Source organism: Myotis davidii, unplaced genomic scaffold, assembly GCF_000327345.1.
Source record: "Myotis davidii unplaced genomic scaffold, ASM32734v1 scaffold436, whole genome shotgun sequence".
NCBI classification, from domain to species: domain Eukaryota; kingdom Metazoa; phylum Chordata; class Mammalia; order Chiroptera; family Vespertilionidae; genus Myotis; species Myotis davidii.
Window position 1 is genome coordinate 1,912,895 of NW_006292604.1, and position 16,865 is coordinate 1,929,759.

The following is a 16,865-nucleotide window of genomic DNA, read 5'->3' on the forward strand; positions in this document are numbered from 1 at the left end:
TTCCAGCCGCCGCCGCCACCGCCGCCGCCCCCGCCCCCGCCGCCTTTCAGAGGCGCGGGAACGCTGGATTTTTATGGCTAACCCTGGCAACCAGATTGACCGGATTCTTAACAGGGTTCAAAACTGAATTGAATGTCGGGTAGAATTAGCCCCTGACGAACTAGTCTGCCAGCATTTCCCAGGTATCTGATCAAATCTGCGGGACCTGGGTCTTCGGGCTCAGTTAAACAATAACGTGGGCGTAGACACACCCCTCCCTCACCACACTCAGTCGCCTGTCCCTTGCAATGAGGCCCATCCTTATTCGTGTCAGAAGACCAAGAATAAACGGCTATTTCCTCTCAGCCCAACTGACATGAGGTGCCCACATGCAAATTCTCGAGGACTGGCGGGCGGGGGCGGGGAGCAGAGCTACACTGCACGACTTGCAGCACCTGCCCGAGGAGACAGCTTCACTTCCTTGGCAAATATTGGTGGTGGCTGGGACGCCATCTGAGGACAAAAGGGGCACGTTTCCACACGGGGCCCTCCAGAGCACTAACAATGACACGGCTTTGAAAGCCTCCGTCTTGCAGGAAATAAAATAAAAGCTCCTCAGCCGGGTGCTGGAGGCGCTAACCTTTCTTTCCAATTCTTTGCTCCTCCAGAGGCGGTCGGCAAGCCATGGCCTGCCGCCTGTTTTTGTAAATACAGTTCTTCTGGAGCACAGCCATGCACATTCCTTCCCGGATCCTCTGTGGCCGCTCTCATGTTGCGACAGAGACTGTCGGTGGCCTGAGAAGCCTGAGATATTAACGTTTGCGCCCTATACGTTTGCTGACGCCTGCTCTCGAACCCTTGCTCACTCCAGTTTATGTACTGGCTCCCCTGCACATCTAGGCATCTTAGCTTCCAAACCGTGCTTTCCTTGCTTCTTCCCGTAAAACATATGTGACCAAACTTTTAAAATCCCCGAGGACACAGAAGAAAATGTGTGGTAACATTTCCCTTTTACCTAGACGGACACATTTGCATTCTAGTCAAATATTACTGCATTCATTTTAAAATTCTCTTTACTATCTGAATACACAAAAGTGGTTTTAGAACACTTAACAGTGTTGGCCTTCCCTTTATACAGGGTGTCCCAAAAAATGTATTCACATTTTAATAAACTGATTTCTATTACACTTTGAAATTAAATGTATTTTAATAACTACTGCCTTTATAATTAAAGTGTGCATACATTTTTGGGACACCCTGTAGTTCTGGGGTCTAAATGGTTTTTCTACCACATGAGGCATTACCTCTGTTCTCTTCCGCCAATGAGTTCCCTTCCTTTCCCAGGCAGTATAGCCATAAGAGAACCAAGAGGGAAATTTAAATTGAATCATAATTCCACTTTAAATTCCCAGCTATAACCAAATTAAACTGTGATTCTTCTTAAAGACATTGCTTTAGGAATTATTTTACATGCCAGTATATATGACCTCTTAAAAACTAAAAATGGAATTCCCATTTGACCCAGTGATCCCACTTCTAGGAATATATCCCAAGAAACTAGAAACAGCAATCAGAAAGGATATATGCACCCCTATGTTCATAGCAGCACAATTCACCACAGCTAAGATTTGGAAACAGCCTAAGTGCCCATCAGCAGATCAGTGGATTAAAAAACTGTGGTACATCTATATAATGGACTACTACACTGCAGTTAAAAAAAAGAAGGAATTCTTACCATTTGCAACAGCGTGGATGGAACTGGAGAGCATTACGCTAGGCGAAATAAGCCAGTCAGAGAAAGAAATATCACATGATCTCACTTATTTATGGAATATAATGAACAACATAAACTGATGAACAAAAACATATCTAGAAACAGAGAAGCATCAATCAGGTGCTCAAATCTCAGAGGGAAGGTAGGGGAGAGTGCGGGTAAGGGAGAGAGATCAACCAAAGGACTTGTATGCATGCATATAAGCCTAACCAATGGACACAGGCAACGGGGGTGAGGGCATGAGTGGGGGGGGAGGAGGCAGAGGGGGATAAGGATACATATGTAATACCTTAATCAATAAAGAAAAATTTAAAAAAATCTACATCTAACAAAAAAATACTTAAAACTAAGTAAAGAAGAAGAAGGCCAACAACAAACCCAAAAACCCTAACCATCTGCAGGGACCCCTTTGACCAGAAGTTCCAGCCTCCTTCAGGGTGTGAGCAGCAGCTGAATGGAGCACCACCATGCTCCCATCATGCATTGTGCTGATTGTCTTCAAAGGAAGAGCTATGAGTCCGTAGGATCTGATTCTTAAAAAGGCTCAAGATGACAGTGAAATATTCAAGAGACGATTCAGTTTTGCTCTTAAAAAACAAATCATAAGAAAACTCTGCTAGTCATTGCTACCAACTAATAATAATAGTAACAACAACAATGATAAAAGATAAGAATGCCTTGAGGGCATTATGCTAAGTGAGACAAGTCAGACAAAGAAAGACAAGCACTGTATGTCCTCACAGGTGGAACCTAAAAAAGCCCCACTCATAGAAACAGAGAATGGAATGGTGGTTGCCCTAGGGGCTGTGGGGTGGGGAAATTGGGGAGCTGTTGGTAAGGGGTACAAACTTCTAGCTCTAAGATGAGTGAGTTCTGGGGATCTAATGTACAGCATGGTGATTATAAATCACAATCCTGTGTTAAATACTTGAAACTTGTTAAGAGAGTAGGTCTTAAATGTTATCACCACACACATAAAGATGGTAATTATGTGAAGGGATGGAGGTGCAAGCTAACCCTGTTGTAATCATCTATCTATATAAAACCCTAATATGCAAATCAACCAAATGGCAAAATGACCTGCAGAATGACTGGTAGGTGGAGGTGGGGCCGGCAAGTGGGCAGTGCCAGGCCACCAGCCAAGGCAGGTGCCAGCGGCCCCCCACCCCCAATTGCCCTGATCACCGGCCAGGCCTAGAGACCCTATCCTATATATTGGGAATAGTCTCTTAGATTTAAAAATTAAAACCTGGCAAGGCTACTCAACAGTGAAAAAACAGGATGATGCAGTGATGACATGCATGGACTCTGGCTTACATTTTGTGGTCAGCCCTGATTCTGACATAACTGTGTGACAAAGCCAATTACTTAACTTCTCTCTGCTTCAGTTTTTCCACCCGTAAGATGGGGAAAATGGTACTACTGCCTCAGAAGGATCATGTTATGTACTACTTTATATAATCAAGGCAAAAAAATTGTAGCTGCCCATACAACAGCAAGATGCCTTTCACCTGTATGAAAAGTACGGTCACTGGTGCATGCAGCATCCTGGATTGCAAGAGGGATGTCTGACTGCCGGTTTAGACCTGTAAACTAGCAGTCAGACATCCCCCAAGGGGTCTTGGATTGCGAGAGGGTGCAGGCCAGGCTGAAGGACCTCACCCTCCTGTGCACAAATTTTGTGCACCGGGCCTTTAGTTTCTCAATATATGGGTGTATCAAATCATCACACTGTACACCTTAAACTTACATGTGCTGTGTCCATTATATCACCACAAAGCTGGGAACATGTAGATACACAGTAACAGAAGAAAGAAATCCATGCTTTCCGGTGAGCGCCTACCAGGTGTCCTTCTGTCTACAAGGTCCTGGCAGGTTTTCTCTCCAGTCTTCACAACAGCTCAGAGCAGTAGGTGTCACTATCCCCATTTCATCAACCAGGAAGAGGCCAGCTCTCTAGAACAGGGCTCCTCTGAGCTGTTCTCAGGGAAACCTCCCATCAAACTGCCAGGCTCCTACCATGTTGTTCCTGCCCCTCAGGAATGTCACTGACTTCATCCCAGGATCCTCTGAAAAATTATAACTGATGAGCGACCTCCACTAAAGTTGAAGCATGGAAGAGAGGCCATCAGGATCAGAGGAATGTCCCTGCTCTAGTTAGAGGTTGGTACTGATGTAATGAGAAGTGGGTGGCTCTGCACCAGAGCTCACCTTGGATTGACTCTCAGCTCCAACCCTTACTAATGGGGACCTTGGGCAAGTTAGCTAACCACTACATGCCTTAGGCTCTTCATATGTGAAATTGGATTATAAAACCAATTTCACAGATTGTTAGGAAGGCAAGTGAGTGAGTGACAGATATTCGAAGTTATGCATCTCTTCCACTCCTTTTCTTCTCGTGTATCACAAAAATGTTTGCCTTCATCAGACTGTTTATTAGAATACAGATGAATGTATTTGTTGAGTCTGGTGCCAACAAAAGCTGGATGACTGTCAGGGATGGAGAAGGACTTTTTCTGCCTTGTGTGGGAGGCTGGAGTACATGACTTCAGAAGTCCACTCCCACTCCAGTTTCTCTGAAATGTGACCAAGCACGTTCTCAAGAGCATGGACCTGTCCCTGGAACCCATCAGCCTTTCTCAGTGGCTCATGGAGTGGGCAGCCTCACTCAGGTTAGCTGGCTAATGATAAACTACAAGGAGCCCTCTTAGCCAGACACATTAATGCAGCAAATCAACTTCAGAACAGGATGGGCACAGGACAGTGATGTCAGGAACAAGAAATAATACTTGGAAATCTAATTGGCAGGGAAGGAGAAGCAACAATAACATAACAATAATAAGATGGAATGAATTAACTCATCTCCGGTTCACAATCAGGCTAAAAAACACACAGCTCCCTAATATTACACAAGCCAAAGCCTAGCTGTGTGGGAATACCCCTTCCTTGTTCCATCCTAGGGTTTTGAGAAGTCCTGTAAATTGCCTTTGTGTCCATAATCTTGGCTAAAATGAGAACAATGATGAGAAAAATAAATCCATTGTAATAAGCATCCAGAACTGAGGATTAGTATGAAAATTACAGACTTGTGTATTTGCTTAGTAAACAATTTCATAACATCCCATTGTGGTCCAGCAAATCCCTCCAGAGCCCCTGACAAAGCCCAAGCCCCTTCCTCCTCACTGCAGAGACAGCTTAATCTACGACCCGAGCAGATGTTAAGAGCTCCCCAGGAAGTAGTCTTAGCACAATTTTCCTATTTCCTTTAAAAAGAGGGGAAAAGGGGAAATAATAGCTGCTTGAAAAGACAATTTTCAAATTCATTCCTCATTTGCGGGATAAAGTATCTGGCAAAGGACAAGTGTGGTCTGACTTCAGGTTTCTGACTTCATAAACCTGTTGTAATAATAGCTCTTCTGGTCTCATTTTGTCACATAAAGAAGAAAAGACTAACTGTTGATTAAAATCTCAAAACTACCTTGGCCCTCATGGCTCAGGGGTTGAACATCGACCTATGAACCAGGAGGTCATGGTTCGATTCCCAGTCAGGCCACATGCCTGAGTTTTGGGTACCATCCCAAGTGGGGGACATGCAGGAGGCAGCCACTCAATGATTCTCTCTCATCATGGATGTTTCTCTCTCTCTCCCCCCCTTCATCTCTGAAATCAATAAAAATATGTTAAAAAAGACTTCATCCTTTAAAAAAAAATCTCAAAACTAGCAAATAGTCTAAAGCTGAGACAGTAGTAAAAAGGTAAGCAATATACATTTTGCCTAAACTCAATCTAGAGATTTAAAAATAGCTGTTTCCTTATTTGACCTTGAATACAAGGTAAAGATGCTTGAATACAAAATAATTAAGATGTTTAAAATTTCTGCCAACAGTGGTGACTTTTGTGACATGGGGCTGAGGGTAAAAAAAAAAGAGCATATTTACTTTTTATATTTCTGTATTTCTTGAAGTTTTTTTATTCTACCAAACATCTGTCACATATGCAATTGAAAAAATTAAAATCTGCTTTAATCTAGGAACTTGGTGAAAAAATTTAACAGGGCCATTTTCCTGATGATCTGAATATTTAAAGTCCTTATTTAGGTTTATCATAACCTGTGTTATGGGAAAAACTGATTCTGGAATGTTCTTGATAGAAATTCACATATGTCTGAAACCTTCTCATAAATCACACACCCAGTTAATGGCACAGATTATGGTGATGGTTTCATAGACATATGTTTAACTCCAAACTCACCAAGTTGTAGACATTAAATACATACAGTTTTCTGCATGTGAATCATACCTCAATAAATTGGTTTTTAAAAAAACCACACACCTGAGTTCAGGTTTTATATACCATCAGGAGATCTCCATCTAAATCTGTCTCTACACTTTGTGATTTAAAAAAAACCAACCCAAAAACACCCTTTGACGGGAACATTAGCCAGCACTACAAGTTAGAACAATTTCTAAAAACTCTAATTTGTTTCCTCACCTGTTATTTCAAAACTTTGATTTCATCCTTTATGAGGGAATTTTCCCAGCCACAGCCTCCTGACTGGCAGAAAGGTGTAGGATTCCCACCTTATTTTACCTAACTCGTCAGACCCTAAAAGTTAGGAGTGGCAATAGGGAGAAAAAGTAATAGAGCAATGTAAAGTAAGGTGCTGCTTCATGCAGAAACAGCCGACTTCCCCATGACCCAATCCTGCACTCTGCTTAGAAAGACTCAGGCATAAGGCTCTCACCACCTTTTACAGCGAATCCCTTTTGCAGGTGTCTCACAACAGGATCAGTATTGGGTTTAAGAAAAAGGTAACGAGAACCTGTCACCACAGTTTCATCACATGTCATACAAGCAGTGATACTGACCTCCTCCCCTCAAGGCATCAGTCCCCATCTGTCTGAGGAAAGCTAACAAAGGTAAGCTCTCAAGGTCCTCACTAACACCATCATCCCTTGAGTCTGCTATCTGAGCGAAGTGTCTACCGGGGTTTGAGTGGTTGGTATGAAAACTAGTGAGTTGGTGCCTCAAAAAAAAAAAGTCAATGAATTTATTGCTGTACCACCCATAGTTGCTGGCCTGTTGCTTCATGTCATGTCACAACATACATGTCAATTACTGCATTTGTGTGACACCTGGGGTGACTGGGCGAAGCTGCTTAGAGCTGGAAGTGATTAGCATAACAAAGGAAGGGAGGTGCTGGGGAGTCTCGGGCCCACTCAGGGCCCCAGGGCGGAGGGACTAGTACTTTGGAACTAACTAACATGCAGCTCATTCTGGGCACACTGGTTTGGAAGCTCAGTCTAGGCCATCAATACTCTGTGCATCAGGTCTGTGAAACAATCCAGTAACCAACCCCAAATTCCAACCAAACTAACTCTAACAACCAACCAAACCTGATGGACTGTTTTCCTAGAGTCAATCAACTCTGCTTATCAAACTACCAGATTTAAAGCACGAGTGAGTGTGTGAGTGTGAGTGTTTGTGTGTGTATGTGTTCTGGGTGACTTCTACTTTCAGTCAGCTCCCACGCTCATTCAGCAAGAATTTTTTTAAAGATTAAATTAAGGGAAAGTGCTTTGGAGCCCAGAAGAGGAAACAGACAAGATTCTGCCCTTAAGGAAACTGCTGTCCTGTGGGGGAAACAAGACATTTCTATAAATTACATTTGCTAAGTGGATCAAACAATAATTGCAGCACGAGGTAAAGAGGACATTTTCCAGAGGAGAGCAGTGAGTACACTGCTATGGAAATAGGAAAAGGAGGAACAGGAAATGTGTTCCTCTGGCAGGGGAAGGGGTCCTGGGAGAAGAAAGCACTGATACCAAATCTTAAAAGAGTCCTCCACGGGACTCAGGTAGCCACCAGGTACTCAAAGAAGAGCAAAAGCAAGCAAGCAAACTATCCAACCATTCAAAATGGCACAGTCTGTAAGCAAAGCTCTGCTAAAAAAAAAAAAAAAAAAAGATGTGGGGTATGGGGTCTGGGGTAATGGGAAAGAGAAGGTTGGAATGACTAATTAAAATAACATGTTACAAGAGCGCTATCATGGGTTTTTATTGCTTTTCTCACCCCTCCTTAATTCAGATAATTGACAGCCCAAGGAACTGTTAATATCTTCAAAAGCCACCTACTCCATCTACAGAAAAGGGATTCTGGGTCACATGGCAGTCCCTGTGCTCACCGTCAATGGTCAGCCGGGACATTTCCCTTCCCAGAGGAACCGCCAGGGTGAGGAGCTTCAGGTTGTCAGCAGTGCCAGGAGCTGAGGGAGTGGGGCCACGTCCTGTGGCACCCCAGGACTGCGTAGGCTAAACCCATTTCTGCAATTCCCATCCCTTCTGTGCCTCTCGTTCCTCTGAATGCTTGGGAAAGCCACGTGGCCACTCTTTGTTTCTAAAGCTGACATGGTTTAAAAGTCATCGCTGGAAGGCTGAGCCCCGGCAACCCCATCTCCACTTGAAAGAGGAAAGGCCTACAGTCACTGCAGCCCTCACCAGAGGGTGAGCAGCTCCTGCCCCACAGGGTCCTCATGCAGGAGGTGAGAGCACAGTGAAAGGATCGCTGCTAACTAGAGAACACAGAAAATACGGGTGCTGACGTCAGCATCCAGGCATTTCACAAAAAGACCAGCTATCCCAAGACAAGCTTTTACAGCACCATGAGGCCGGAGCTGTACACCTCCTATGCCTTCCTCTCCATTTTCCTGAGCGATCCCAGGAGGAGTGGGGACATGCTGAGAAATGGGTGCAGCTGCAGAACCAACGAGGTGGCTGAATCTCCCTTCAGGATAGCAAGAAACCGGAACCTGAGGCCTGAGAGAGCGGGCTAAGGCATGGAGTGTGTGGTACACTTGGAAAAAAGCGTGTCAGTCACTGCTGGAACTGCACCAACCTGCCCCCGACACAGACGAGCCCACTGTGTCACTTCCTTGAGACTCATTACCCGAATGAGCAGGTGAAATCTATCAAAGAAATGGGTGGCCACCTAACCAACTTGTGCAAGATGGGAGCCCTCGAACCCGGCACTGCAGAGTATCCCTTGGACAAGCACCACTAGGAGGCAGTGATGACATCTAAGCCTTACACTGGCTTCTCCATAACCATGGGGTGACTTCCCTGGTCCCCAAAGCAGTGCATGCATGCATGTTGGGCTCACTTTTATCACTCTAAGTTGTTACCCAAACATCGACTTAAGTTCTTTCATTTATATCACTCTTTCAAAAAAAGTAATTTGGACCCTCCCCCAAGCGAAATAAAACAAAACCATAGTGCTACCTGCCGTCAAAGAAGAAGAATTTCCCACGTCCATTCTTTTCTCCGTGAACGAAGTTCCCCTCAAATCTGTCTGTGGAGGAGTAGGTGACTGTGCAGAACCCGTGCGGCAGTCCATCGTCATCCAGGTGCCCTGGAGGAAGGGAATCACAAGGCCAACCTTACCGTCTGCGTGTGCCCCACGAATGCATCGGAGCACAGGAGCGGCCAGCAAGTCCCATGAGCAGCCCAACGGTCCCTTCCCTGCTCCAGGGGAGAGAGCGCAAAGGCTCCTCACCTCGCCTGCACCAGCAGTATCAACCTGACCGTTCTGCACACTTTCTGAACGGCGGGTCTACAATGGAGGGACTTGGACACATTCAGATGTGAACTGAAAATAAGCCTCTCTTTTAGCGGGGACTGAGAGTTCTTATCAGTCATAGCATCTGCAGTGCCTGTTCCCTTTGCCAAGTACTTCCCCACCTGGTACTTCTCAAATTAGGAATTAAGGCCCCCAAACTGATGCTTAACCAAAATGTAGTTGAGGTAACACCATTTTATAGTCTATTGCCAGGTACATTGTCCTTGCAATGAGACTTCTAATTCTAGAACTAGTATGCAATATGGTTTTATATGTTATACTAGAGGCCTGGTGCACGAATACGTGCACAGGTGGAGTCCAGCCAGCCCAGGCCGATGGGGCCTGGCTGGCCGAGGGGAGGGGCTGTAGGTAGTTGGCTGGCCAGCCCCACCCCTGGTCAAACTCCAGGTTGAACTCCCAGTCAAACTCCCAGTGGAGGGGACAATTTGCATATTAACCTTTTATTATATAGGGTAGTATGAAGTGGAGGACTGCTAGCCAGGGGACTTCTGAAAACCCATTGTGGTTCATTACATTCAAACAAGGGCCGTGGCTATGCCTCTAAAACTGCCCAGATATTTATATACCTCACCGTGCTAACATGGGAACTGAGTCCTTCTAAGCTTGAACTTAAGCTTAACTTTGAATTTACTGCTTCACTTTACAAAATCTTCCAGCTTTGAATGTTTAGTAATGACCTTGTCATATCTCCTCTATAACTGTGTTCAGAGGGCTTATGTTTAAACGCAGTTAGAAGTAGCCACATGACCATTTAAGCAGTGATTTTGAACATCCCCAGCAGTTCTGATACAGTGATCTTTAAAATGCTGGTTCTGCCTGGGTCACAGACTGGCATATTCTAACATTTATGTTTGTAGTCAATGTTTAGGATTTTATGATTATTTACCTATTTCACAGAACCCGGGAAGCCCCTTACTGGTGTCTCCCCAATCATTCTGGTGAGCGGATTTTGCAGAGGTGAGTGAAAACGAAGGCAGCAGTTAACCTAGTGGTTTTTTTGTGAGTGAATGACCTGGGTCATGGATGAAGAGATTCAAAAGCGTTCAAAACTGTGGGCAGTGCATGGACATTAAACACTCAAATGTGGCTTCCAGATGGCTCACAGACATAAAAGAAAGCACAAACCATATCACCACAAGGAACACTTTAGTCTCCTAAAATGATTTCTTCTAAAGCGATAAAAGAACATCATCCCTTGGAAGAGATGGTAAGTAAACACTCTTATAAAAAACAAAACGCTCTTTATTTTATTGTATTCTTATGTAAGCATAAAGTACTAATGGACAAATATACTATCTTATTTCTACATCTGACTCTGTATAGAATGAGCTACTGAAAATATATTGCAATAAAATGTGGCTACTTAAATAAATCACAATTGATGTAGTTCCTTTCTACTCAACACAGGTTTGGTGGTTTTTTTTTTCCTACCAAGGGCCAGTGTGTTAATGGTCAGGAGGGAAATAAGCCATAATTGCTTTCTTCTAGTTCAAAACCCAACTGTATGTGACATAATTCAATGACATCTGAGCCATGTAAAACAATTTGGAAAATTATCTTCTAAATATCTACTGATGACATTTCTCTCATCAAAATAAATTAAATCTACTTTAAAATTTTTCATTAAAAAACAGTGTACAGCTAAACACTTTCTTTTATGAAATAATGTTGAGATCAAATTCAATTTAGCTATTCACATTCCACGAATTCAGCAGTTTATTTTTGATGTAGGTATGAATATCAGAACACTCATTTTAGCCTTGTATTGAAGTATTTACTAATTTGTTAGAATGCTTTCCCCATAGACACAGTCCACATATTTCAGACTTTCAAAAGTTAATCTTTGATAACATTTGTTATTCTACTTTAGATCAAGAGAAATATTATGATAACCATGAACACTGAGGGGGAAAAAAAAACACCCCAATGAAAATTAATTTCCACCTTCCCTCAGTCACAATAGTCCTGTCCTATTTCTGAGTAAAACACTGCAGATGCACTGTCAGCAGTGGGATGTAGATAGTGGAGAAAATGGAAAGTGTCATGTAACACACTAAAAGCACTTGAGGGTCCGTACTGATCCCAAAGGGGATGAAAGCAAAAAGATCAGCCTCGCTTCACGAGGGCTACTTGTTTCAATGCCTCTTTCGACAGATCAGTGAAGAGGGGGTCCCGTCACCTTCCTAGTCTCTAGGGAGAGAGGAGCTGCTGAATGATGGTCGTTTCTCCGGTGACATCAGGAGGTGCCTGGACACCTGACACTTCCCTACCATTCTAAAGGGTTAGGTTGCTTCTTGTGATCAAGTCCTGCAACTCCCTCTGTCAGTCCATTGCAGGACCCCTTGCTGGCCTGCTTGCTGTTTTCATCCAAAAGGAGGAGATGTGATCAATGAACGGGATCAATGAATAGGAGCTAGATATTAAGGGTTGTCAACATTCAAGACTTCCTCCCTGGATGTTTAATAGCCAGAAATTGTTGTCCTCGCTGTAGAACTTAATCTATAGAACAGCAACAGCAGCAAAGACACTTTCCAAAGAAAGGAAGTGACTAGTGGGTGGCTGCGCCTCACCTCTCCTTTCAACGTCAGTGCTAGAGGAGCCTCTGGAAAGAGTCTTGTTCGGATGCCATCGGGACAATAAAGCAGGTCATAGTTGTCTTGTTGGTCATAATCAGTTTAATGGAGAGGAAACTGATACACAAAGAAGGAAAAAGTCTGTGTTCCTTACTTTGCATTTGGCATGGGGTTATGTGCTTTCCTGCTGCCTAAACTGAACCTCACGACAATTTCCCAAGTGCCCATTGTAGACGAGGAAGCCAAAGCTGTGTGGCTTGCCCAGAAGCACATTAACTGCTCTGAATGTGCTCCTGAATGCTGAGTGCCGCTTTCCCAAGTCTTCCCATTCCCTTTCTCTCTGGATAAGGGAAACTAGCAGAACCCCCCTGCTTCCCTGCAGATGGTGGAAGCAGGTACCTCTAAACAGGTAGGTATGCCCAGGTCCCAGGTCCCAGGTCCAGCAGGGGAAGGGCGTTTGTAGGGAAGATAGTCCTTGTAGAGCCACCAGGATTTGCAACAGCATATCCCGGTGGCAAATTCCTACCCCTCCCAAGTGTTACCTCACTCAAAGAGAAACACTAGTCCTCCTTGCTCTGAGTGAGGCCAATTTCTGAAACGCACCAAGCCAACCAACAGCCTTCCAGGCCGGTTCCCACTAAACGGAGGCCGAAGAGCAGGCCAGACAACAAGGGAGAGTCACTGGGATGACTGCTCGGTGGTGATAATGCCGTCCCAGCGCCTGTGCGGCCTGTCGTTCGCAGCGCGATTTAAAATATTTGTAGAAGTTACAGAAAGGGGAGAAATGCGAACAGTCTCACAGTCTACTTTTTTAGTTTGTTCTAGTGATCACTCTCTACTGAATGGATAGAAAGTGAGATTTCTTCCCCTGTGAGTTATCTCTGAGCTTTCTCCTTATCCTGATGAAAGCCAGGCCTGTCTGTGTTCTGTGCAGTGATGGTGCATCATGTGGGCCAGGCACACTCCCTCCACATCAGATACTGGGCTGCTTCCTGCCTCAGGCTCACTCACAGATCTGAGAGTGGTGTGTGTGTGTGTGTGTGTGTGTGTGTGTGTGTGTGTATTTCCCTAAGAATAAGAGATTCTTCCATGCATTCTTGGTTTTGTAGACTAGAACTGCTGACACAAAAAAATAATAATAAAAGGCAAGCTTATTCTATTCAGTGCAAAGAACATTGCCCTCATGATGATGCATTTGCCCTGGTTGTTGAAACATAATGTGATTTTTGAGAGTAATTCTTTACCAGAGCTCAATTGTCAGTCGTGAGGGTCATAATATTAAAGCATGGCCACAGGGAGAGGGGGCTGGTACATGGAGCCCACATTTTTCCTAAGCCTAGAGCATGAGCATGAGAGACAGGCATGAGATGTTAGGGGGACAGTTAACATATTCTTGATGTTTTGAGGGGCTTAAGGCAGTGCAACACTGAGATGCTTGTTTTCCTTCTGGCTCCTTAGTTCTGGGGATTCTGTTTTTACCCTTTTTGACTTCTATATGTTTCCAGGCCTTCCCATTCTTTTCTGCCCTCAGAAGTGCGCATCGGGACTACTGCAAACAGCCCTGTAGATGATGGCCCGCCTGTCACCAGTGCCTTCTCATCTTCTCAGAGCAGAGCTCTGGGCCTGGCACTCCCAGCTCCAAAGAGCCCCCATGGCTTCCCATGGCTTCCAGCTCAGTCCGCGCCCGTGGCCTGTGACACAGCCGCCTTTCCTGTCTTACGCTCTGCTTTTGGCCTGGGCCCTCTGTTACAGCAGAACCAACTGATTTGTCTCTGGAGGTGCCTGCATAATCCCACCACTCTATGTCTTTACTCACAAAGTCCCTGCTCATCTGGACTCAACCACACAACCACCTCTCTGGGAGCTCTTTCCCCTCCGGAGCTGGAAGTAGTATTTACTTCCTCTCAACCACCGTAATTCATCTGTTTAGATATATTTATTTGAGATTATATCAGGAACCACATTGTATTCATCTTTTTTTCTGTGGGTAGACAAAGACATAGATATAATAATAAATATATCTGTTTCCAAAGTTCAACCTCACTTCTCACTGAACCAGTGAGTCTCAATGAGTTTTTACAAATCCACAGCAGGAGCTCAGGGGGAGGTCTCTGGCCTTCCCAGAGGAGCACAGCAGGGCAGATATACAGACCCACAGAGATACTCCACCACCCAGTTCCCCTCGGGAATTCACCCCCTGGGAGCTCAGAACATCAGAGCCACGGTTCTGCCGTGACAGAGAACCAAAATGTATATGATGTGACAAAAGACATTTCAAGTCCTGAACAGACCAATTTGTTCCCCAGAATAAATTTCTTCAGAGGAAGAAAAAGGGTGTCTGTTGCAGAGTTAAGTTAAATTCTCCTTCCCCAAATAGTTCTTTTCCCCTGAATGTCACTAAACCCCATCAGAAGCAGCCTAAAGAGTTACCACTGACAGAGTGATACTGACATAATATTTAACTGTTGCTTCCAGGCTCAGTTCCCAAGTATTTCGTACATTTGATGACTCATTAGAAGTAAAAAATACGAAAAATGTAGCAAGATAGTCGGGTACAGTGAAGAGGGGTTCTGGAGGTCCAAGCCTGTCTCGAACCCCCCTGGGTGGCTTGGACTAATTCTTCACTTCTCTATGCCTCAGTTTCCTCTTCTGTAAAATTCAGATAATATTAGTACCCACCTCGTGAGACTGAATATATGTGTGTGTGAAACATTCAGCACAGAACCTGCACAGAATAAGAACTAAACAATTATAGCAATAATAATGATAATAATGATAGCTAAGACAATGAAACTACTGAGAACAGAGGCTTTGTTTATGGAGGGGTAGGTTAGTTGGTACTTGAATACTAAGATATTCAGACTAGCTTTATATTAGTCCTCCCTGCAGGTGCTAGACATTAAGTAAAGACTATCACAGATGCCACTAATAAGGCCAAGCATGGCTGGAGAGAAGCCCCCTGGTGCAACGTCCTATGTGTACACCCGTGTACTCTGTATGAGTTTGAGCCTTAGATGCCTCTAAGGACTTTTAAAGATTCTGTGTTACTCTGTTTAGTGTTAGGCACAACTGAGTGATCATGTGCCCTGGATTGCCCCAAATGTTCACGTGGTCCCAGCCTAAGTATATACATATAAGTTTCAGGGATAAACATTATCATTCCTCTGTATTCACTACAAAGTGATCACCCCCCAAAGCCTAATTACTATCTATCACCATACAATTGACCCCCCCCACCAGCCCCTGTGTGTGCGCGCGCGCGCACACACACACACACACACACACACACACACACTTTCTCACCCTCCAGTAACCACCGATCTGTTCTCTGTAGCTGTGGGTTTGTTTTTGTTTTACCAGCATAAGTATTAAACCCCTCTCATTCTCAAGCATTTCCTGATTTTGGAGAATAATGTGTATGGTCACCCTATTAAACAGAACCTTCCTTGTTTAGATAAAGAACATTCTCTGTTTCTATGAATTGCACAGGCTCATAAACAACATTGGTATTTCTAAAGTAGCTTGTTCACAAGGAGCCTGGGGACCATGAACTTAGATTTCTAGACAGCTTCAAAGGAGAAAGTTGTTTAAGCACTGCCCATGATCAAGGGTTTGCATTAAAATTTTACAAGCACAAGTAAAAGTAAACTTTGAAGAATGAGAGTAAGCCCTGACAATAAGAGAAGAGCCCCCCCCCCCCCGTTTATCTTTCATAACAGGAAGGCACAAGAAATCAATAACTGAAGTTGTAAGAAGGCTTCCAATGGATGGACTCAATGTCTTTGGGCCCCATTGAGGCCCAACACAGGCCTTGCTTATCAGAGAGATAAAGAGATAAAGTTCACAATATTGTGAAATTAAAACAATAAACACCCTTTGAAGCTGGTAAAGAAATACGTCTTAAAAAAAAAGAAATATGTCTTAATAGTTACATTACAATGGATACCTTTTAGAGATTTCAGAAATATTATTTTAATCTCATCCCAAGACCTCTGGAGCACTGCAAAAGGAGTCAATTATGCTTTATGAAAACAAAAAAAATGGAGTTCTCCCAATCTATAATAATAAAAGCAAATATGGCAATTAGACCAACATCCTTCTGGGCTGATGCTGGGGCTGTCAGGGCCAAGCCCCTTGCACAATTTCGTGCATCGGGCCTCTAGTGCAGCAATAACTATGTATCTTTATGCATTTGTATGGTATTGCCACTTTGTTTTTCTTTTCCATTTATGAGAATTTGTTTAAACAAATGAGATAGAAACCCCATTCAACCAAAAACTAAAAATTACGTACTTAGATGCTTAGTTTAAAATATTCTGGGTTCTAAAGTTTTACAAATAAGTATACTGCATATGTATGAATGAAAAATATTTTAAAAATAAAAAACATATCCTGGAATGATAGCATTACAAAACATCACGACGTACTGGCGGGGTAGAATCAAATAAATAAATACGCCAAAGAGTATCTTCTAGTATTCACTGTTACAAAATCCTGACATCTCATGATACAAACAACGAGATTGTATAACGTCCCCACCTCGCTTTTTAGACCTAGCAAAAGAAAAAAAAAAAAAAGAGGTGGAGAAACTCAGCAAAACAAAGTGGCGAGAAAAGTCGGGGAGGGGCGCTAGCAGAGAGGGGCGGAGAAATTCGACACCGAGGCGGTGATATCACCCACAGCCAACTGCACGGAATTCAGAAAGTTAAGTGTCACCCAGCAATTTGGGTCCGGGCTCGCGGCGCGCCCGCACAGCGTGGCGGCGGCGGCACCGCTCGGAAGCAGGAAGGGGGAGGGGGCGGTGTGACTGAGTTCGCTCGGGGACAGCGAGGGGAGGGCCACCGCCTCCCGGTCGGCGCGCGTTCCAGCCCCGGGTCGGGAGCGTCGTCCCTCGCCTGGCACTG

At 44.2% G+C, this 16,865-nt stretch overlaps 1 long non-coding RNA gene across 1 annotated transcript; it reads right to left on the reverse strand.

Moving 5' to 3' along the window:
* Positions 1-913: 913 nt before the first annotated feature.
* LOC107183458 lies at positions 914-13,825 on the reverse strand. The gene is made up of 3 exons (XR_001514248.1): positions 11,959-13,825; positions 9,031-9,160; positions 914-994 (listed from the first exon to the last, which is right to left on the reverse strand). It is a non-coding gene; the product is annotated as an uncharacterized LOC107183458 (long non-coding RNA).
* Positions 13,826-16,865: the final 3,040 nt, after the last annotated feature.